Consider the following 23188-nt stretch of genomic DNA (forward strand, 5'->3'; position numbering starts at 1 on the left):
TATATATATATATATATATATATATATATATATATATATATATATATATATATTCTTCGAACAGCAGGCACTGCTTCAGCTTGCAAATGAAAGGCACACACGGAGTTCTTGATTAAAGCTACGGATGCTTTATTCGGTGCTCAGCCTTCTCCCCCCTATCGACAGACGCGTTTCGCCTCGCTGCTTTTAAAAAAAATATATATATATATATATATATATATATATATATATATATATATATATATTACCTACTGGCGATAGCCAGTAGGTATATATAGTTAGGATTGTTTTCCATAGGGAAATCGCAACATTCTATTGGGAATAACCTTGGCGCCGGTTGAGGAATCTTCCTGAAATTTTCCTTAACTTTGCCTCGCGGCACTCCGGTCCTTCCCTGAAAGTTTGGGGGGATTCGTCAAGCGGGGGCCGAGATAAAAGGGGGGTCCCAAAACGTGTTTTCCCCATGTTAATTTCCATAGGGCGGTTGGACTCACTTTTAGCCCGAGCGGCTGAATGGTTTTCCACCAAACTTGGCAACATTTTAGGGACTGGTAGCCCGATGTGCCTTTAGTATGTCTCAAGATATGTGCTCCAGTGGTTTTTACGAAAATTAACTTTGAAAAAATATATATTGGGCTCCATTGGGCTATATATATGTTAGAGCCCAAATGTAGCCCAATGTAGCCCAATGTAGCCCAATGTAGCCCAAAGATGGCCACCAGAGACAAAAAAAACAAATGTAGCCCAAATATCAGCCAGATGTAGCCCAACTATGGCCCAATGACAGAATGTCCCAGAGTGTTCTAAAGAACAACTAGAGCGCTAACAGTCTTACTTATGACAAAAGTATGGCACACCTGAAGTCATCTTGATTGGAATAAAGTGTTAACACTTAAAACATTTAATTTGCAAAGGAACAAAATGAGGGGGTTCATTTTGCCATAGAAATTATGATTAGTGCTGAAGAAAGAAAAATTAGGGCACATTTTGAGTGACTTCTCAAATCCACTTATATTTCATTAAAAAAATTCTGATATGCAGTCTCCCAAGATGGCCACCAGAGACAAAAGAGCCTGGGCTTAAAAACTCTGTTAGCAAAGCAGGCATTTGAGATTTAAAAAACGTTTTAATATATAAAAACGTTATCCGCTAATAGAATTAGCATTTAAAAAACCTTGCGAATTCAATGAAAAAACCATAGGTTTCAGGCCTTATATAGTTAGGAATTGGCATTTAAAAAACCTTGCGAATTCACTGAAAAAAACATAGGTTTCAGGCCTTATATAGTTAGGAATTAGCATTTAAAAACCTTTGAAATTCACTGAAAAAACCATATGTTTCAGGCCTTATATAGTTAGGAATTAGCATTTAAAAAACCTTGCAAATTCACTGAAAAAACCATAGGTTTCAGGCCTTATATAGTTAGGAATTAGCATTTAAAAAACCTTGCAAATTCACTGAAAAAACCATAGGTTTCAGGCCTTATATAGTTAGGAATTAGCATTTAAAAAACCTTTGAAATTCACTGAAAAAACCATAGGTTTCAGAGTTATATAGCTAGGAATTAGCTTTTAAAAAACCTTTGAAATTCACTCAAAAAACTATAAGTTTTAGTGGTGTTATAGTTAGCTGGACATTTTACTCATGCAAAACCATTGAAATTGCTCCTATATAGTTAGTTGTACTAACTATATTTCGCGCACCCGCAATCCACTGCTGATGATGTCACATATTAGATCATTCATGACATGGTCAGTGACATCACTGATGACATCTCAAATGACATCACTGATGACATCACTGATGACATCATCCACGTGACAATCACATACACCTTTTCATGCACTATTACAATTTTTCATCACTCTTTGATACAGAGTATCATATTTAAATCCATTGTCACAGCAATACAAGTATCTAAAAATCCACTCAGTGATTCATAGATGTATTCACACATCTAATCACTTACCTATGGATTCACTCATACATGCTGTCAATGAACAATAGAACACTATCAAAAATACTTATACATCTATATCGACATTAAACAACAGCATGCATCCTATTCACATATGAAGTCATCCTACTCACTTATGCAAACAATGGATCATACTTACACATTTACTTAGCAAAACACCTATACAAACACCACTTCTTCTATTCATTTAGATAGTAAGTCATACTTAGTGAATTATAAAATCATTATTACAAGTATACAGTTATCCATACAGTCACTCACACAATCATTGTGTCTTATGTATACTTATTTATATACAACAGCTGACACATACACTGCCTTTTATTTTTCTAGTTTGTTGGACCTGTACCATTGAGAAATATATTTGCTCATCACCACACCCATAAAGATATTCACTCACCCAAACAACTGTTAGAACATGTAGTTTTAACTTCATTTATCTACTGAATCAACTATTCACACATCTTTGGACAGCCACACACCCCCCACTGAACCACTCACACTTTCACACTCCCATACAAATACTCAGTTAACTAATCAATAACTAATATAGACTTTCACATAGCTAGTAACCAACTGTAGAATCAGTTTGCACAACAACTGACAAAGTGATACAGATATTCACACAGTTTAGTCACTATCCACTATATTTAGTGAGACATTATAAATTGGTCAAGTAAACAGTCAATTACTCTGCTACTAAATCCTCCATCCAAATATTTACTTATATATATCCACTTATTCTTCAATGCAAATTGCTATATATATAATGCATATTTAAATAACGAAGCAAACCACATTCACTGGATGATGTCATCAGTGATGTCATCAGTGATGTCATTTGAGATGTCATCAGTGATGTCACTGACCATGTCATGAATGATCTAATATGTGACATCATCAGCAGTGGATTGCGGGTGCGCGAAATATAGTTAGTACAACTAACTATATAGGAGCTATTTCAATGGTTTTGTATGAGTAAAATGTCCAGCTAACTATAACCCCACTAAAACTTATAGTTTTTGAGTGAATTTCAAAGGTTTTTTAAAAGCTAATTCCTAACTATATAACTCCTGAAACCTATGGTTTTTTCAGTGAATTTCAAAGGTTTTTTAAATGCTAATTCCTAACTATATAAGGCCTGAAACCTATGGTTTTTTCAGTGAATATATATATATATATATATATATATATATATATATATTACCTACTTCCGGTCGCCAGTAGGTTTATATAGTTAGGATTTTTTCTCTATGGGATTTTTGAAAATTCTATGTCTAATAACTTTGGCGTTTGTGGACGGAATTGGCTGAAATTTTCAGGAAAATGGCACAATTTGTTTCTGAGCAGCCCTTGAAAATTTGGGGGGGGTTCGTCAAGGGGGGACCGAGAAAAAAGGGGGGTCCCAAAACGTGTTTTTAACATTGAGTTTTCCATAGGGTGGTTGGCCTCACTTTTAGCCCGAACGGCTGAATGGATTTGCACGAAACTTGGCAAAATTGTAGGGACTGGTAGCCCGATGTGCCTTTTGTAGGTCTCAATATATGTGCTACAGTGGATTTTGAGAAATTAACGTTTAAAAAAAGATATATATCTGTAACAGCGGACCGGGCAGCGCTCCAGTACGCGTACTTTTCGCGCAACAGAGCTTTGTGAAGCGAAGCTGATTGGTTCTCCGGCGTCTGTAAACATTCCAAACAGTCCGTAGCGGCCGCCATCTTGTCTCTCGGTAGGATCGAGAGACAAGAGGAGGCCAAAGCGAAGGGGCAAATGACCATAAGGGGGCATAGTAGATCCTCGCTGACCCCCTAGGTTTGATGTGGAGGTTTTAAAAGGGCCCCGCGGGGCAAAAAAAAATAATAATAATAATAATCGAACGGCTGAATGGATTTGCACGAAACTTGGTAAAATATTAGGGACTGGTAGCCCGATGTGCCTTTGCTAGGTCTCAATATATGTGCTCCAGTGGATTTTGAGAAATTAATGTTCAAAAAAAGATATATATCTGTAACAGCGCTCCGCTTCGCGTAACGGAGGTTTGCGAAGCTGATTGGTCATTCTGTCACTGGGCTATAGTTGGGCTACATCTGGCTGATATTTGGGCTACATTTGTTTTTTTTGTCTCTGGCGGCCATCTTTGGGCTACATTGGGCTACATTGGGCTTCATTGGGCTTCATTGGGCTACATTGAGCTACATTTGGGCTCCAACATATATATAGGCCAATGTAGCCCAATATATATTTTTCAAAGTTAATTTTCGTAAAAACCACTGGAGCATATATCTTGAGACATAGCAAAGGCACATCGGGCTACCAGTCCCTACAATTTTGCCAAGTTTCGTGGAAATCCATTCAGCCGTTCGAGCTAAAAGTGAGTCCAACCGCCCTATGGAAATGAAGGAAATGAATGGGTAATTTGTAATTAGCAAATAGCTCATCGCAAACTAGGAATGGTAAAGAATCGCTATTTATTCCTTAAAGTTCGCTATTTAGGAAATGCAAAAAACTTTGATGATACATATGGCGGTTCATCTCTAACAAGATAAGAAGCATAGGGATAGATTTATGATGACTGGCGCATCACCAGGGATGTGTTAGTCATTCTGTGCCGCTGTTCCGTCACCTATGGTGTGCTGCATTTACAATGCGGCGCATCATGGGGCAAAAACAGCACAGATGCGTGATGTATCTGTGCCGTAAAGGTGGCGCATTGCTGGAGTTGTATCGCAAGTGTGATGAAGCTCCAGCAAGGGTCGGGGGTGCCCCTGTCGCAGGGTTTCTGTTCTCACACAGAACTGTGGACAGAGGATTGGAACCTCGGCGAATTAGGGTGTCCCAAAACTCACCTTAGTAATCAAAAACCCCTTAGCAAGCTAGGTACAGTGTCATATTGGATATAACAAACTCTCAATGTTTAGACAATCCAGAATATGAACTTATAGTACCTCAGGATACGTGGAACTCATGAACAGTCGGTCGTTATATATTTTTTAGAAACCAGAACATGGAGTTAAGAAGAACACATGTGTATTTGAAATGTTTATTTACTAATGCCGTCTTCTCAGGCGTAGTATCTTAGATAATACAAGTACACATATTATCAGTAGCAAAATTACCAGCATAGTTACTAGTACATAAAAAGCGAATGGTGACAGTATGTTAACATGCTGTAAATGAATAAGAGTTAGCAACACTTATAAGCAGCCACGGGCCGTGGAGGGAGTTACGGTGGGGCAGGGAGGCGGGGAGGGGTAGGGGCAGGGTGGAGAGGGCTCCACCCTGCCCCTCCCCCTCCCCGCCTCCCTGCCCCACCGTAACTCCCTCCACGGCCCGCGGCTGCTTATATCTCACCCTCCCTAATACACATATTATATTATTTGCTAAGAAGGTCTGTTTGTGTTGGTTTAGGGCGTGCCCATACTTTAGTGTCTTAGATTTGAAGGAATCACATCAGCATACACCAGCTCTCTCTTCATGTGAACCGCATCAACTGTTGTGTATGTGTGTTTGGCAAAGCAATATAAAACCCGCCTCATGCCCAGAATTGGCAGAAGCTGCACTTATGTTATGAGTATGAAGTCGTGGAGATCAGACCTCATAACAATTCTGTATCGTGTTGTTCTTGAAACTTCAGCACTCGCTGTACAGATATAGTTTAACAAGCAAAGCAGATAGTAGAGCAATAACATATTATTCTCATGTAAACCACGATGAACTACTAGGTTGAAAGCTAAAGCAACAACTAAGTGTCGTGTGCAGAAGTTGCAAAAAAGGAAAAATGGCGTTTAAACCGGTAATGAGCCCATGCTAACTTAACATGGTGTAAAGATATCCAGGACCTAGATGACACCTCCCCATGATCCGGAAACGAACTGAATAAGATAATAGAAGTGCCATCTCATGAGAGCAGATTGCAACTTTATATGTGGACGGTCCGCAAGGTAAAACATTAAAAACTAGGAAAATTTAATGCTAAAGAAAAATAAAACAGCCAAGTACTTTATCGAGTGTTAAGCCAATAGGCAAGCTAAATAATAAAAACTTGACAAATAAGTCAATGAATTGTCAATGAAATGCTAGTACTCAGCATATCAAACATGAAAAAGGTCTATGACATAACTGTGTATGCAAAATAAGCTGCAACAGCCTCCAATAGGAAGTCACCGTCTTCATCCGAAAAGAGTTCAGCCATCCAATTTAAAAGCGGAAAAGAACATACGTGCTCTCCCAGCACCGGATCCTCTATCACCATCAGAGGACAGCACGGTGGGTTTTCAAGAAAGCTCTGTTCCAAGAAAGACTGTGTTGCCGCCAGTAAATTCCAGGGACCAATTAGTCCATGCATCAATGCCACAGCCATAATCCTTTCGCCAGGACAAACCAACTCGTGAGTAATGATAGGAGTCATCAGCTGATTAAAGTCGACGTCAGGAGAAACCGGTCCGCAGAGACACAAATCAATGGCCCAATCGAAATCACAGGTCAGGCAATGAAATACAGGCTGGACACAGGTGAAGTAGGAGAATCGAAAAGATAATCCATATGCCGTGCTTAATATCGCCAACGGCATTGTGCCATAATATTCTAGCATGCGATTGCGGAACAGTGTCAGCAGCTGCAGGGCGGGAGCTTGCACAGGAGGGACATCCATATTTAAAAATGTAAAAAAGCACAAGAGCGTCCGCTGGTAATGCAAGTAAAAATGGGAATCCACGAAGCAGAGTGGAAAAAATAGAATGAAAGAAAGCAGGGATGACTCCAAAGATTTTCTCAAATGAAGTCACGAGACCACTGGTAACAACTTTAAAAAAGTGCGCCAGGGCCTTTGTGGAGGACGCGTTAAAGATAGTCCGAACCATCTTGCTGAAATGGAAAGGCAAATCTGTATTGAAAAGGGTCTGCACCTCTGTACGGGTGTTCGCTATGTGAAGCACGAAAGTTTCACGGGCCGAACTCAAGGCCACCTCTCTCTGAGACAAAAGAGCTCTTATTCTTGCCATGCCGTTGAAATGTGCTCCCAAGGTTGGTATTTGTGGCGAGATTGAAAACTCCCTATGTTCATGTGTGGGAGGAAATAGAACATTTCTGCAGCAAATAACCCGTTCACTTACTGTTACGATAAAAGTAATACTTCTTATTAACCCAGACTAATTTTCATTATTGAGCATCAAATAACTACCATTTTCCAACAACTTGAACGTGGGGATGATAGCAGGAACTGGCGTGCCTTGCAACACGCAAGCCATATTTGGTCGGTGTTTGTTGCATGAACCGTGTAACTGTATGTGCCTACACATTAGTGAATGATCTGGCGTCTCAGTGCATTCCTCTCCATTCAGATAAACTTCTTGATCATCTTTGAAACATCTGTATGTGTATGGAAGCGACCAGACCTCATGAAGAAAAGCACTACCTAAAGGTTCATAACAACCTATTGGTATATATTTCATACAATTTGAAAACTTATATAAAGCAAAAGGCAGCGTTATTAAACCGTGGATAAGGCACGTTGCCAAAAAACCCGCAATCCTCTGCTGATGATGTCACTGAGCATGTCATGAATGATGTAATATGTGACATCATCAGCAGTGGATTACGGGTAATAGTATCTCTAGTTTACTCCCCTATAGCTGTCTTTCTTTTAACATAAGTGTCTGTTTCCTTCCCTTATACTTACTGTTCTTTTTAAAAAAAAATGTTTGGTTCACTTCCGGTTCGCGTACCGGCGAGCGAACTGGGAAGCGAACTACGAGAAATAGAGGTTGGCACAGTTCCAAATATTGTACCAATTTTTTAATAACGGGGAGGTAGTTCTGAAAAGAACTTTTTTTTTTATTGTTTTTGTTGTTTTATATTTTTTTTATTATTTTTCTGAACATTTTTTTACTTTTTTTGAATTTTTCTGAACAGTTTTATATTTTTTGGGGTTTTTCTTGGAGGGGGCAATGAAAACGATTCATTGTAAAGGGCTCAACAGGAGCAACAAAATAAAAAAAAAGTAGTTATTATTTGGGGCGTTTCGTACAAACTTGCATATGATTGTCAATAGCTCTGTTGATCAGAGTGATGCTACTTTCTCTGTAGCAAATGAATCCATTGCAATGTACGCAGACTTGTTTTACTTCACCAAATCTCATTTGTATATTTGGCACCATCTCCCTGCCCTCTGGTCCCGTTACTTCCGGTACAACAGATCTTCTGGCCATAATAGGGAGATTATCTAGGTCGTTCCGAAACTGTGCAGCACTGTAGTTGTTAGGATGCCACCTAGTCATATGGCGATGCATTGTGTAGTTTCCGAAACTGTATTTTTTCTCGGTCCCTCTGGACAGTCTATCTTGACATATAAGGTAAGTTACGTATCTTGCATTTACTTTTTTCTGACCTTTGGGAATTTTAAAAAATTGCCAAATGAAGTTTTCTTTCCGGTGAGACGTCCTGGGCTCCTCAGGCAAAAACTGCCTCTCTTCGTGCTCGTCGTCCTGTTCCTCTTCTTCCTCTTCTTGTTGAATTATAACTTGAGCAGGTGGTCCACTCTTCCTTGGATGTGGTGGAGGTGGTGGGGAAGCACCAGCTGAAGCTACTAAAGAAGCCATTGCTCACTGGTAACAAAGGGTCTTTCTCTCACAATGATGAAAGTCAGAGTGAGGAAAGAAGGAGGGATTTTCATCATTTGGGAAAAACAAGAGTTCTCAACCAATGAAAAGTGTTCATTTTAGATTATATGACCTAGTCTTACATCATTAGGAAACCAAAAGTGAAATGAACCAATGAAAAGTGTTATTACCAAGTCACATGACCTGCTGTGTTTACGTTAAGCGCTTTGCAGGGCCTCCCGGTTTGCTTCCAGAAACCTGCGCTTTGCGACTCGCTTCGCGTACCAGTTCGCTAACGTAGCACGTCATATGACGTATCACGCGACAACGTGAAACGTCATGCGGACGGGAGGCGTCACGATGTTGTTTTCTAACGCGGCAGTTGCGGTAAAGAAACGTTTACCGGCTCGCGGTCTATTTCGCGGCATCAAGGTCAGCTAACGGGAAGCTTCCCGATTCGCGAAGCGGGAACGAAGAAAAAAAAATATTAAAAAAAAAAATTATTCATAAACATATAAAATATATTTTTGGATTTAAAGAAGAATACATTTTACAGCTAATACGAAAAAAAGAGCTGGGAGTGCAATGTTTATGTCAGAAACCATTTAAGTGTTTTAATTTACAAAAAGAAACATAGATCAATCAATGATACAAGATCCTAAATTGCGAAAATACAGTCAAAATTCTTCTTTTTCTTGTTTTTCTGCAGCCGACGCGTTTCGTCCTAGGGGCAGGACGTCATCAGGGCTGCAATAGCAAACACACAATACAGATACATCAGTATATGTATACAATATCACTCAATAACCTTAGTAACCTGTGAAATGAAACAACACATCTTCAGGTAACATATTAAATCCAATACAGCTCATTGTGCCGAATGGTACTGTCCGAAAATTAATTGACATAACAGTTCTACAGATAAACGGGAAAACATTCCTCAAATCATCCAGTTGGTTCCAGCAAGTACATATTTCACAACATATTTGTTGTGCCTATTTTAAACACTTACATATTTAATCTACATCCTGTGATGAAGTGCTAGCAAACTGTTGTACAAGTGTGAAAACAATCATTCATAGATAGTGGACCGCTCACCTAATATTGTTGAAATAAGACTCTTCTTTTATTATGGCTCCTAATTTTAAACCAGTGGTCTAGGCAACAGTTACTTCAAGAGGCCGATTCTTCATATGCACTCAAGTAATATTGTAAGACTGGGGTGAGGCAGAAAAAAGGAAAGACCAATAAGTTATCCAATCAGTTTCTGAATATCCACCCAGATAACCTTCACTACTCAGGTTCTCTTTTATCCTCTACTACCTCCATATGCCAAACCATAATAGCATCCATACCTTTTCAAACTCAACGTTTCGTCTTCTCTCTAAATCGATTTAACCATTCTTTAAATCGAGAGTCTCTTAAAAACGATCCACCCGTGGCTTCTCGCACCTACGAGATGTCCAAAACACAATAATGTAATCTAGAGTTCTATATTTGCCCTCTTCAATATAAGCCCAGGGTGTTTCCCTATTAACTCACCGCTTTCCAATATAGTGTAGCCAAGCGGGAAAATAACTTCTATGTCTGCAGTCGCAATGTCCGTTTGTTCATAAACTGCTCATTCTAAAAAATATTTTTAACAAAAAAGGAACAGATGCTGTAAACTTGGCATATCTTATATTGGAATTTCTCTCTTGCACTCAACGCTACCTAAGTTTTTCGCTTACCTTCGTAATCTCGCCTCGTGAACCTATGACCACGCCAACCGGGTGCGATAAATCCCGGAAGTGCGGTTACTCCAATCTCCCTTTGTTAAAAAAGAGTTCAATAACCAATCAGAACTCTCAAAAATTTTACGCGCGCATTATCATGCCATTCACCTGTAAGTGAATGTGAGTTTCCATTCAGGTCCGCTACCTTTTCGTTGCCGCTTGTCGTTTCCGATCATGCGCATTTCGCTACCTCTGTTCTTTACCGATAATCATCCGGTCATGCGCAATAGACTATCCTGCAAGTCAATTTGTTCACCATTGTGTTTCCGGTCCTGCGCATTCGGTGTGCATAAGTTTCCAGTCTGGTCCGCCATGTATAAAAATCTTGATGTATACTAAAAGGAGATTTTCCCTGGATAATCCTTGTAATCTCTGCATGATGATAACCTCTAATAATGCGCATATGCGCACTCATCTATAATCATGAAAAACCGTCTACACGTACTCGTCTGCAGTACAAGCTACTAACACCGACACCACCGTGCACCATTGTCCTTTCTGCGCGAAATTACATCTTTTCATATACACTAACACGTTCGTTTAAAATCTCCAAAACCAATTAGCAAACTCTCATCAGCAGAGAAGTATATCTATCCAATGCCTCCGTGTACCAGCACACTCATAACAAAAATACCGTTGCGACCTCTACCTCTTCTTATTATTGCTATGCTTATGTATTCCCCTTTGAGTCAATAATTTATGAGTATATCTTCATATAAATGATTATCACACCGGGGCACATTTATGTAATGTTTCCATGTTATCTCGGAAAGCTTATCATCTGGTTGATCTAATAATAGATTATATATGTCTACACTCGATAAGAGAGTTTCCCATAAGAAACCAACAGTTTGCCCGCTCAACATCTCAGGATGTGTACAATAGACACATAAAGTCTACACTTGATAAGGAAGTATCCATGAAGAAAACAATAATCAATCAAGATTTATGCCAAAAAATAGTGTAGTTCAGAATCAATATTTAGGCCATGAGTCATACTACGACATTTGATTATCCAACGTGCTTCTGTTTGACGGATTCGTAGTTCCCAATTCCCCCCCCCTTACATGCTGCGGCACCCTTTGTATGCCATGGAATTTAAATCCCAAGTTGGCACCATGTTCCTTTTCCATATGCACGTAGAGTGGGGATCTAGTATCACGATTCATTATTGCTCGTCTATGCTCCTGCATTCTTATTTTTAAGGGTCTTTTGGTGCTGCCTATATATACTTTGTTGCAGCTACAGATGATGACATAGATTATTCCTACACTGTTGCAATTAATGAAATCATTGATGTGAAATTGCTTGGATCCATTGAATCTGAAAGTTTTTGTTTTATTAATGCCATACGAGCATATAACACAGGATCCACAGGTGTAAAAGCCTTTAGGCTGGGTGGATAACCAATCTGTCGTTGACTTCTTAGTTGGACGGATATAATTCGTCGAAACTTTGTCCCTAATGGTCGGGCATTTTTTGAACATAATTGCGGGTCTATCATCCAGTATCGTAGAAAGACCCGGGACACCTTTCAACAGGGTCCAATTTCTACTTAATGCTTGTCTGATTTTTTCTTTTTGCACACAATATGCTGTGACAAAGGAAAGTTTATGCCTGACTAATTCTCTCTTTTTTGGAATTAAAGTGGTTGCTCTGTCAATTTTAGACACTTTATCACTAGCCCTTGCTAGATCTTTTTTGGCATAACCTCTCTTACTTAGTCTCAGTTTCAGTTGATTGAGTTCTTGAGTATAATCTTCATCCCGACTGCAATTTCTGCGGGTTCTGACCATTTCACCGTAAGGTATTCCCCCAATCACAGATCCTGGGTGAAAACTGTCTGCTCTTAAGATAGAGTTGGTGGCCGTTGCTTTTCTAAATAGACTGCTGTTGATTTTATCACCAACTACTGTCAGTGTCACATCTAAGTATTCTATACTGGATGTACTATGATTCATTGTCAATTTCACATTGAAATCGTTATGATTCAAGTAGTGCAAATACTTTTTTAGCTCGTCCGAAGTACCTCTCCATATTATTAGGATGTCGTCGATGAATCTGGCCCAAAATACCACCAGATCCATCCACTCACCAGCTCTGCGGCTCCAGGCGTGCTCCCTCTCATACCAGCCCATGAATAGATTGGCATAAGAGGGAGCAAACCTGGATCCCATCGCCGTGCCCCTGATCTGGTGGAACCATTCATCCTCAAATAGGAAGTAATTATTTTTCAAAATAAGCTGACTCATTTGAATTATCATTATGGAGTGGTGTCTTAAGCTCGCACTTCTGCTGCCCAAAAAGTGCTCTAGCGCTTGAATACCCTTGTCCATCTCGATGCAGGTATACAGACCCACCACGTCTAATGTTGCCAAGATCATCCCGTCTTCCCACTTAAAATCCTGCAATTTATTAAGAATGTCGGTGGTGTCCCTTACGTATGAAGGTAAGTTCACCACTAACGGCTTAATGAAGCCATCAACAAACTCTGACATGTGTTCTGTGACACTGCCAATGCTGGAGACTATGGGCCTGCCTGGTGGATTAGCTCTGTCCTTGTGAATTTTCGGTAATGTGTAAAGGAAGGGAGACATTGGATGACTAACATTTAAATACTTATATTCTGAATCTTCTATCAGTCCTTCCTCCTTCCATACACATAAGTGTTCCAAAATATTTTGGGAAATCTCTTTCAACGGATTGGTTTTAACTTTTTTATAACAGTTCTCATCCTTGAGTTGTTCCCGTATCTCTGCCACATAATTTGCCCTATTCATCACAACGATGTTCCCCCCCTTATCAGCTTCCCTGATGATTATTGAGGGGTCTTGTTTTAAATTTGATAGGGCTAATCTTTCTTGCCGGGACAGATGCCCCGGTAGTTGGTGGAGTGTCTATCAGTGTGATTTCCAGTGTACTATCCCTAGTGCACCGTAGCAAACCCAACGTCGTCCCAAAGTCTTTGTTATAAAAATACATTTTACAGCTACATATATTAGCTGTTAAAAAACCAATGAAATTCACTGAAAAAACCATAGGTTATAGACCATATATAGTTAGGAATTAGCATTTACAAAACCTTGAAAATTCACTGAAAAAACCATAGGTTATAGACCATATATAGTTAGGAATTAGCATTTAAAAAACCTTATTTTACTCACACAAAACCATTGAAATTCCATACATAGTTAGTTGCACTAACTATATATCGCGCACCCGCAATCCACTGCTGATGATGTCACATATTACATCATTCATGACATGGTCAGTGACATCACTGATGACATCACTGATGACATCTCAAATGACATCACTGATGACATCACTGATGACATCACTGATGACAACATCCAGTGACTGTATGTTTCTGTAAAGTTAAAATGTGTCTTACATATTGAAGAATGAGTGGAAGTATAAGTGTCTGGACAAAGGATTTAGTAGGTGCATGACTGAATGTATGAGTGAGTGATTAAATGTGTCTCACTGAGTGCATGGGTTAGTGACTAAACTGTCTTAATTTGTGCATCATTATGTCTGTTGTTCTGTAAACTGCTGCATGTGTTGATCAGTAGCTATATGATTAACTATATGGGTTACTGATTGATTGTCCAAGTATTTGTATGGGAGACTGAGTGTGTGTGTGGCTGTCTGGGAGGTGTGTGACTCTGTGCAGATCAATGTGTACTTGTATCAATGATTGTATAAGAAGGTAAGTATGTGTTAGTATATGTTTGAAAATGTAAGGTGCTCTATGTTTAACTGTATAGACAAGAAAATGGAAGTGTCATTGATTCTTTACAGGACTGACTAGGTGTGTGAGTAACTCCATGGATGAGTGGCAGACTGTGAGTGTCTGTATAGGTGTATGAGTGCATATGATAGTGTTGTAAAGATGAGTGATTGTATGTATGAATGATTGTATGGGTGAATGAGTGAATGTGTGTGTAGACATAGGAATCAGTGAGTGCGTATGTAGTAACTAGTATTGGTGTGTCAATGGTTTCTGGTCTGTATTTAACACTGGGTGAAACAGAGGTTATATTAAAATGTGAGGAGATGCATTGTATTGCCACATGAATGATATCATCAGTGATGCGGTCATTGATGTCAAATGAGATGTCATCAGTGATGTCATCAGTGATGTCATTTGAGATGTCATCAGTGATGTCATCAGTGATGTCACTGACCATGTCATGAATGATGTAATATGTGACATCATCAGCAGTGGATTGCGGGTGCGCGATATATAGTTAGTGCAACTAACTATATATGGAATTTCAATGGTTTTGTGTGAGTAAAATAAGGTTTTTTAAATGCTAATTCCTAACTATATTTGGTCTATAACCTATGGTTTTTTCAGTGAATTTTCAAGGTTTTGTAAATGCTAATTCCTAACTATATATGGTCTATAACCTATGGTTTTTTCAGTGAATATATATATATATATATGCGAGACAAATGGAAATCTTCAATAAAACTATGTGTTGTAAAATAATGTACATCTGAAAAATATTTGATTGAAATGTTATGTTTTAATGATTTTTAGGGACACTTCATGTTTTATATATATATATATATATACATATTACCTACTGGCGGTCGCCAGTAGGTATATATAGTTAGGTTTTTTTCTCTATGGGATTTTTGAAAATTCTATGTCTAATAACTTTGGCGTTTGTGGACGGAATTGGCTGAAATTTTCAGGAAAATGGCACATTTTGTTTCTGAGCAGCCCTTGAAAATTTGGGGGGGGTTCGTCAAGGGGGGGCCGAGAAAAAAGGGGGGTCCCAAAACATGTTTTTAACATTGAGTTTTCCATAGGGCGGTTGGCCTCACTTTTAGCCCGAACGGCTGAATGGATTTGCACGAAACTTGGCAAAATTGTAGGGACTGGTAGCCCGGTGTGCCTTTGCTAGGTCTCAATATATGTGCTTCAGTGGATTTTGAGAAATTAACGTTCAAAAAAAGATATATATCTGTAACAGCGGACCGGGCAGCGCTCCGGTTCGCGGACTTTACGCGGTACGGAGCTTTGTGAAGCGAAGCTGATTGGTTCTCCGGCGTCTGTGAACATTCCAAACAGTCCGTAGCGGCCGCCATCTTGTCTCTCGGTAGGATCGAGAGACAAGAGGAGGCCAAAGCGAAGGGGCAAATGACCATAAGGGGGCATAGTAGATCCTCGCTGACCCCCTAGGTTTGATGTGGAGGTTTTAAAAGGGCCCCGCGGGGCAAAAAAAAAAAAAAATAATAATAATCGAACGGCTGAATGGATTTGCACGAAACTTGGTAAAATATTAGGGACTGGTAGCCCGATGTGCCTTTGCTAGGTCTCAATATATGTGCTCCAGTGGATTTTGAGAAATTAACGTTCAAAAAAAGATATATATCTGTAACAGCGCTCCGCTTCGCGTAACGGAGGTTTGCGAAGCTGATTGGTTCTCCGGCGTCTGTAAACATTGCAAACAGTCCGTAGCGGCCGCCATCTTGTCTCTCGGTAGGATCGAGAGACAAGAGGAGGCCAAAGCGAAGGGGCAAATGACCATAAGGGGGCATAGTAGATCCTCCTTGACCTCTTAGGTTTGATGTGGAGGTTTTAAAAGGGCCCCGCGGGGCAAAAAAAATAAATAATAATAATATTCGAACGGCTGAATGGATTTGCACGAAACTTGGCAAAATTGTAGGGACTGGTAGCTCGATGTGCCTTTGCTAGGTCTCAATATATGTGCTTCAGTGGATTTTGAGAAATTAACGTTCAAAAACAAGATATATATCTGTAACAGCGCTCCGCTTCGCGGAGATAAAATTATCTCTGTATTACCTAGCTGTTGCTAACACCAGTTAGCGACGGCTAGTAGGAGATAGCGACCATCTTGGGCCCCACTTTGCATGTGAGTGATATTTATCACTAATGACATGCAAAGTGGGCATGCCAAGATGTTAGCGACTGGAAACAGTCGCTAACATCGCTATCTCCTATTACCAACTTTTGGAAATATTCGCGATAAGCGCGAATATCTCCAAAAGCTACCACCTGCCCTGAGCAGTTTTTAGCCATGTTATCCAATGGGAGGTGGATAACATGGCTAAGAGCATTAGCTCGGTAATGCATGAATATCGCTGAGTTTTCAGCGATATTAATGCATTGCGGTCGTTTTTTATCGTATTTGCGATAAACCTTGATAATAGCAAGGTTTATCTGCGATAATTTCTGAAGATGCTTAGCGGTAAAAAATTCGTTGCTAAGCATCGTTAGGGATAAATATCGCTTAACTTTGGTAATATGCCCCAACGTCTGTTAATGTTCGATTCGAAGGAAATCAGGAACTGTTGAAAAACATTGTCTGCTCCATCTTGCCTTTTTTCAAATGCCACACTTTTGTCGTGCACGGCAGTCATTTTAGATGCCTTGAGCAGACCCACTCTCTGCACGCTGTCGATCCTTAGCATGGCTCCCCACCCTCGCAAGCATCTCCCCCAGGCAGTGGTCACCCCCGCTCTCTGTCTTATGCATGGGTAATAAACCACCCCCCATCTGCGCTGCTCTTCACTGAGAATCACACCCTGTGCCCGCCCGACACCTCCCTTTCGCCCTATTCACTACCGCACCCTCTGACACTCCTTTTCCTCTGTGTCCGATTGTCCAGGCCGGTCCTAGGGTATCAGCTAGCCCTGCAAATGTAGTTTATGGCCCCAGCTGTAAAGAATCACCCCTCTTCAAAGGAGTTATAGTAGATCAAGGCCCACACTCGATGAGATCCGTCACAGCAGACGCGTTCCTATTATCTGAAAACCATCCTGTATTGTGATTGGGGAGGGGACCGAGCCTGAAGCGGAAGATTCCAGGGATGACTCTTTGTACATCAAAGTTTTTACAATTATGTGTCACATTAAAAATATATAGCACTCCAACAAAGTAGTAAGATTATAAAACTTTAATAACTTATAAATATATACAAGAAAACAAAAACAGTAATAACATATAAACATTTTTAGGGAAAAACAACGAAGTAGCGGTCGGCTGTGCGAATAGTCCCAACGCAGCACAACGTCCAGATTTCACTGATTTCGGCATCCGGCGTGGGGCGTCGCGGGGGGTGGGTCATCAGTAGCAAACTGTTGTGCGAATAGTTCCAAGGCAGCAGAACGATGGCACCAAGGTGATGTCCAGTAAGTTGCCGCACTGGTTTTGGTATCCTACAATGCTGCTCCGAATAACGGCGTGGGGCGCCCCGGGGGAGGCGGCGTGAACGGGCCTCTCCAGGTGGAGTCTTGTCTGTTGTAGTGGGGCGCCCCTTTACCGTTTCAGTTGCCATTCCGTCCGCTTTTGGTCCACTGTGTCAAAAGCCGCACTTCAGCTGAGTTGCGCCCACTCTTGCGGTGCAGCGATAGGCGGCTGTCACAGGACTCTCAAAATGGCGGCAGGCTGTTTCCTTTTTGGGCCTGGTCCACTGAAATGGCCCTGGGACACCTTGGAAATCGGACGCTTGTCTGCTAGGTCTTGGACCCCATTCTCGAAAGCGTCCCCTCCGCCTTGAGGATTCATCAAAAGTTTTGGGGGCCCCCGACTCCTGCAGGCTTCTGGTGGGGAGCGGCTGCCATGATTGCTCGCCGAATGACTACGACGGAGCCACGAGATGGTGGTGCTTTCATGGTGACGCCAGCTTCAGTCTGAAACATCCAGAAACAAGGTGGGGCTTTCATCGTTTGGGGAAAAAAAAAAGTTTTCATCCAATGAAAAGTGTTGTTTTTAGGTCATATGATCAAGCCTTCCATCATTAGGAAACCAAAAGTAAAATGAACCAATGAAAAGTTTTATAAACAAGTCACATGACCTGTTATGCGGCATAGGGTATAAAATGCGGAGAAAATACGTTGGCACGTGAGGCGGCGTCAGTAGCGGACCGATGTGCGAATAGGCCGAAGGCAACACAACGCGCCAAGATCCGGATGGCACCGAGGTGGTGTCCAGCAAGTTGCAGCACTGGTGTGGCCATCCTACAATGCTGAAAGTCGGCGTGGGGCGCCCTGTTGGCCTGTGAGTTCGCGTCAGTAGCGGACCGATGTGCGAATAGGCCGAAGGCAGCACAACGCGCCAAGATCCGGATGGCACCGAGGTGGTGTCTAGCAAGTTGTGGCACTGGTGTGGCCATCCTACAATGGTAAAAGTCGGCGTGGGGCGCCCTGTTGGCCTGTGAGATGGTGTCAGTAGCGGACCGATGTGCGAATGGTGCCAAAGGCAGCGCAACAATATTTTCTGTATGGAAGATACCACTAGGCGTTGAGATGCGAAGATCCGGATGGCACCGAGGTGATGTCTAGCAAGTTGCTGTACTGGTGTGGTCATCCTACAATGCTGAAACTCGGCGTGGGGCGCCCCATTAGCCTGTGAGATGGCGTCAGTAGCGGACCGATGTGTGAATAGGCCGGAACCAGCACAAGGCGCCAAGATCCGGATGGCACCGTGGTGGTTTCATAGTTGAGAGGCACTTCATCTGCAGTGGGGCACCGAGATCCGGATGGCACCGAGGTGATGTCTAGCAAGTTGCTGTACTGGTGTGGCCATCCTACAATGCTGAAAGTCGGCGTGGGGCGCCCCATTAGCCTGTGAGATGGCGTCAGTAGCGGACCGATGTGCGAATGGGGCCAAAGGCAGCGCAACAATATTTTCTGACTAGAAGACACCACAAGGCGCTGAGATGCCAAGATCCGGATGGCACCGAGGTGGTGTCTAGCAAGTTGCCGCACTGGTGTGGCCATCCTACAATGTTGAAAGTCGGCGTGGGGCACCCCGTTGGCCTGTGAGATGGCGTCAGTAGCGGACCGATGTGCGAATGGGGCCAAAGGCAGCGCAACAATATTTTCTGAATAGAAGACACCACAAGGCGCTGAGATGCCAGGTGGTGTCTAGTAAGGTGCACTGGTGTGGCCAGGTGGTGTCTAGTAAGGTGCACTGGTGTGCTGGTGCACTGGTGTGGCTATCCTACAATGCTGAAAGTCGGCGTGGGGCGCCCTGTTGGCCTGTGAGATGGTGTCAGTAGCGGACCGATGTGCAAATGGGGCCAAAGGCAGCGCAACAATATTTTCTGTATGGAAGATACCACTATGCGAAGATCCGGATGGCACCGAGGTGATGTCTAGCAAGTTGCTGTACTGGTGTGGTCATCCTACAATGCTGAAACTCGGCGTGGGGCGCCCCATTAGCCTGTGAGATGGCGTCAGTAGCGGACCGATGTGCGAATGGGGCCAAAGTCAGCGCAACAATATTTTCTGAAGAGAAGACACCAAAAGGCGCTGAGATTCCAAGATCTGGATGGCACCGAGGTGGTGTCTAGCAAGCTATGCAGCTGAGTTGCGTGCGCACTTGCGGCGAATAGGTCGAAGGCAGCACAACAATGTTTTCTGAATAGAAGACACCACAAGGCGCTGAGATTCGGTTACCACCGAGGTGATGTCTAGCAAGTTGCCGCACTGGTGTGGCCATCCTACAATACTGGCCTGAATAACGGCGTGGGGTGCCCGAAGGGGGGGGGGAGGTGGCGTGAACGGGCCTTCCTAGGTGGAGGCTCGTCTGCTGTAGTGGGGCGCCCCTTTACCGTTTCAGTTGCCATTCAGCTGAGTTTCGGCTGCTCTTGATGCTACAGCGACAGGCGGCTGCAACAGGACTCTCAAAATGGCGGCTTGTTCTTTGGATTTGGGCCTGGTCTACTAAAATGGCCCTGGGACACTTTAGAACTCGGACGCTCGATTTTTTTTTTTCCTTTCCTGTACATGCAAAAAAAGGTAAATGCCCGGTACGTTACACGCTTCATCTGCCACGATGTACTCTCCAGAGGAACCGAAAAAAAATATAGTTATGGTAACTATACCATGCATCGTCATATGGAGAGGTGGCACCAATTAATTATAGTGCTGCATAAAAGAGAGATTTGGAGGAGAACCCCCGACCTGCCAGTACATTCATCAAAGAAGTGGCACTGACAGCATCAGAGGCAAGGGAAATGGTCCCAAATATTTAGAACTTTGGAAAGATTAAAATGACATGTTTAGATTGTGGCAAATTAATTTCATGTGGACAGATGAGTGTTACTCTAATAAATACAGCATATGAACATCATCATAGTCGATGGTTGGTAGAGACATTTTGACTATATCCTGGACCTGCCCGTCCTCGCCCAAAATGGCGCCGGAATAAATGGGACTCGTAACTCCTTGTTGTGTACTGGTTGCAGAACCTTGAAATCACGAGATACGTATGCAGTTTTGAAGCATATGGTGGGCGGGGACGAGAATTGATTGAATATTTTGACATCCCTATTGATATTAAGTTCTGATGTGTTATTGATTACTGTACTATTGAAAGTTCGAATTAACGTCACCCATGGTACTTGCCCGCAAATGTATATCTAGATAATTTTATTGTAACTGGCCCTGTCGTATTTTAATTATAAAATGTACGTCCACCGATTCCGCAACTGTTAGACACCTTAGTTCTTGCAACCTAATGGCCCGCCCGTTACGTTCCTCTACAGTGTAAATGTCTACTCATCATATACGATTACAGTTTGCTCCGTGGCCGGCCCACGTGGTTATAGGCTCGTATTTGTATAATGACATTTTCACAATAAAGGTTTTTAAAAGAAAACATGGTAGTAGTATATACATTGGTAAAGTTTTTAATAATAGTCACTGTTTTAGAATCATTAAAAGGCAAGTGAAATAAAGCAGACCAATTACATGAAGGGTAAAAGGTATAATACGCAGGAACGCAGTAAAGATACATGGTCAAGGGCTATTGTGTTTTCTACTCCTGCAACATAAAGTGATCGATAAGAATCTCATATTCAGGCGTATCGGCGACTAAGACAGCAGGTCGACCCTCTTTTGCTCAACGGCTCCGTCATGGGACGAAGAAACGCTCTTTTTCTCGAAAAAAGAATATATTTTACTTGCAGGACAGTTGTAAATTTTCCGGGAAAGTACATTAGCCTGGAACATTATAACATATATTTAAGAAAAAATAATGTTCGGAAGTAATAAAAAGCGTAATTTTTAGGTCATATGACCAAGCCTTTCATCATTAGAATAAGAAAAGTAAAATGAACCAATGAAAAGTTTTATTAACAAGTCACATGACTTGTTATGCTTACGTTACGCGCTGCGCGTCGCGCCCCGGATGACTTCCGGATGCGCTAACGCGGCGCGTCATATGACGCATTACGCGACAACGCAGGTCCAGAATATAGTCAAAATGTCTCCACCAACCAGCGGTCGGAACACAACCCCTTTCAGCAGGCTAAATAGTTCTGTTAAATGACAACAGAAGGGACAGGCAACAAGAACCATCAGTCAAAGAGGGGAGGGCTAGTTCTTCTCTACCGGGTTACATTGGGGCGCTACCGGAACTGATCGAATTGGTAGTCTACAGTGTTTCTGGATGTTTCAGACTGAAGCTGGGGTTAGCATGAGAGCACCACCATTTCGTAGCTCCGTCGTGGCCATTCCGCAACCAATCATGGCAGCCGCTCTTTATCGTTATTTTGGGCGGGGTGGGTGGCGGAGCCGAGCTGTTTTGCAGCCATCATTGTGTGGAGTTCAGTTCATCTCACTAGTTTAGTATTTGTCATGAGGGGTTGTTCCTAATGTTTCTATTTTAGCGAGGTCAAAAAGAGATCCCATTAGTGGCCTACTGATTTTGCTCGATTCCTTTTCTTTTTTTTTACTCGATTTTTCGTTATCTGCAAAGACTAAACAGAGTATTGCGACTCTGTGTCTGTTTGTAAATAGAGAATGAACCAAAGAGAACCAATTCTAAAACAGTAAATGCTTGGATAACAATCAATCAAATGGAGAGAGAAGCAGGCACGATGTATTACAACGGGGGCAAAGGCCTGCGTTAACTACCTTTCACTATCTGCAAAGAGAGAGTACTCCTAATAGAAATGAGGGGGGGGGGCACCATTCAAAGCAGATCAGTGTGCATAAACACGAAAATGTTTTCACTTACCACGTACTTGACATTCGACAGCTTATGATATTTGCTATTAAAAAACCATTGAAATTCACTGAAAAAACCATAGGTTATAGACCATATATAGTTAGGAATTAGCATTTACAAAACCTTGAAAATTCACTGAAAAAACCATAGGTTATAGACCATATATAGTTAGGAATTAGCATTTAAAAAACCTTATTTTACTCACACAAAACCATTGAAATTCCATATATAGTTAGTTGCACTAACTATATATCGGGCACCCACAATCCACTGCTGATGATGTCACATATTACATCATTCATGACATGGTCAGTGACATCACTGATGACATCACTGATGACATCTCAAATGACATCACTGATGACATCACTGATGACATCTCATTTGACATCAATGACCACATCACTGATGATATCATTCATGTGACAATACAATGCATCTCCTCACATTTTAATATAACCTCTGTTTCACCCAGTGTTAAATACAGAGTATAATTTTTGAAACCATTGATACACCAATACTAGTTACTACATACGCACTCACTGATTGCTACGTCTACACACACCTTCACTCATTCACCCATACAATCATTCATACATACAATCACTCATCTTTACAACACTATCATATGCACTCATACACCTATACAGACACTCACAGTCTGCCACTCATCCATGGAGTTACTCACACACCTAGTCAGTCCTGTAAAGAATCAATGACACTTCCATTTTCTTGTCTATACAGTTAAACATAGAGCACCTTACATTTTCAAACATATACTAACACATACTTACCTTCTTATACAATCATTGATACAAGTACACATTGATCTGCACAGAGT

Source organism: Lissotriton helveticus, chromosome 7 (genome assembly GCF_964261635.1).
Source record: "Lissotriton helveticus chromosome 7, aLisHel1.1, whole genome shotgun sequence".
Taxonomy (NCBI): Eukaryota; Metazoa; Chordata; class Amphibia; order Caudata; family Salamandridae; genus Lissotriton; species Lissotriton helveticus.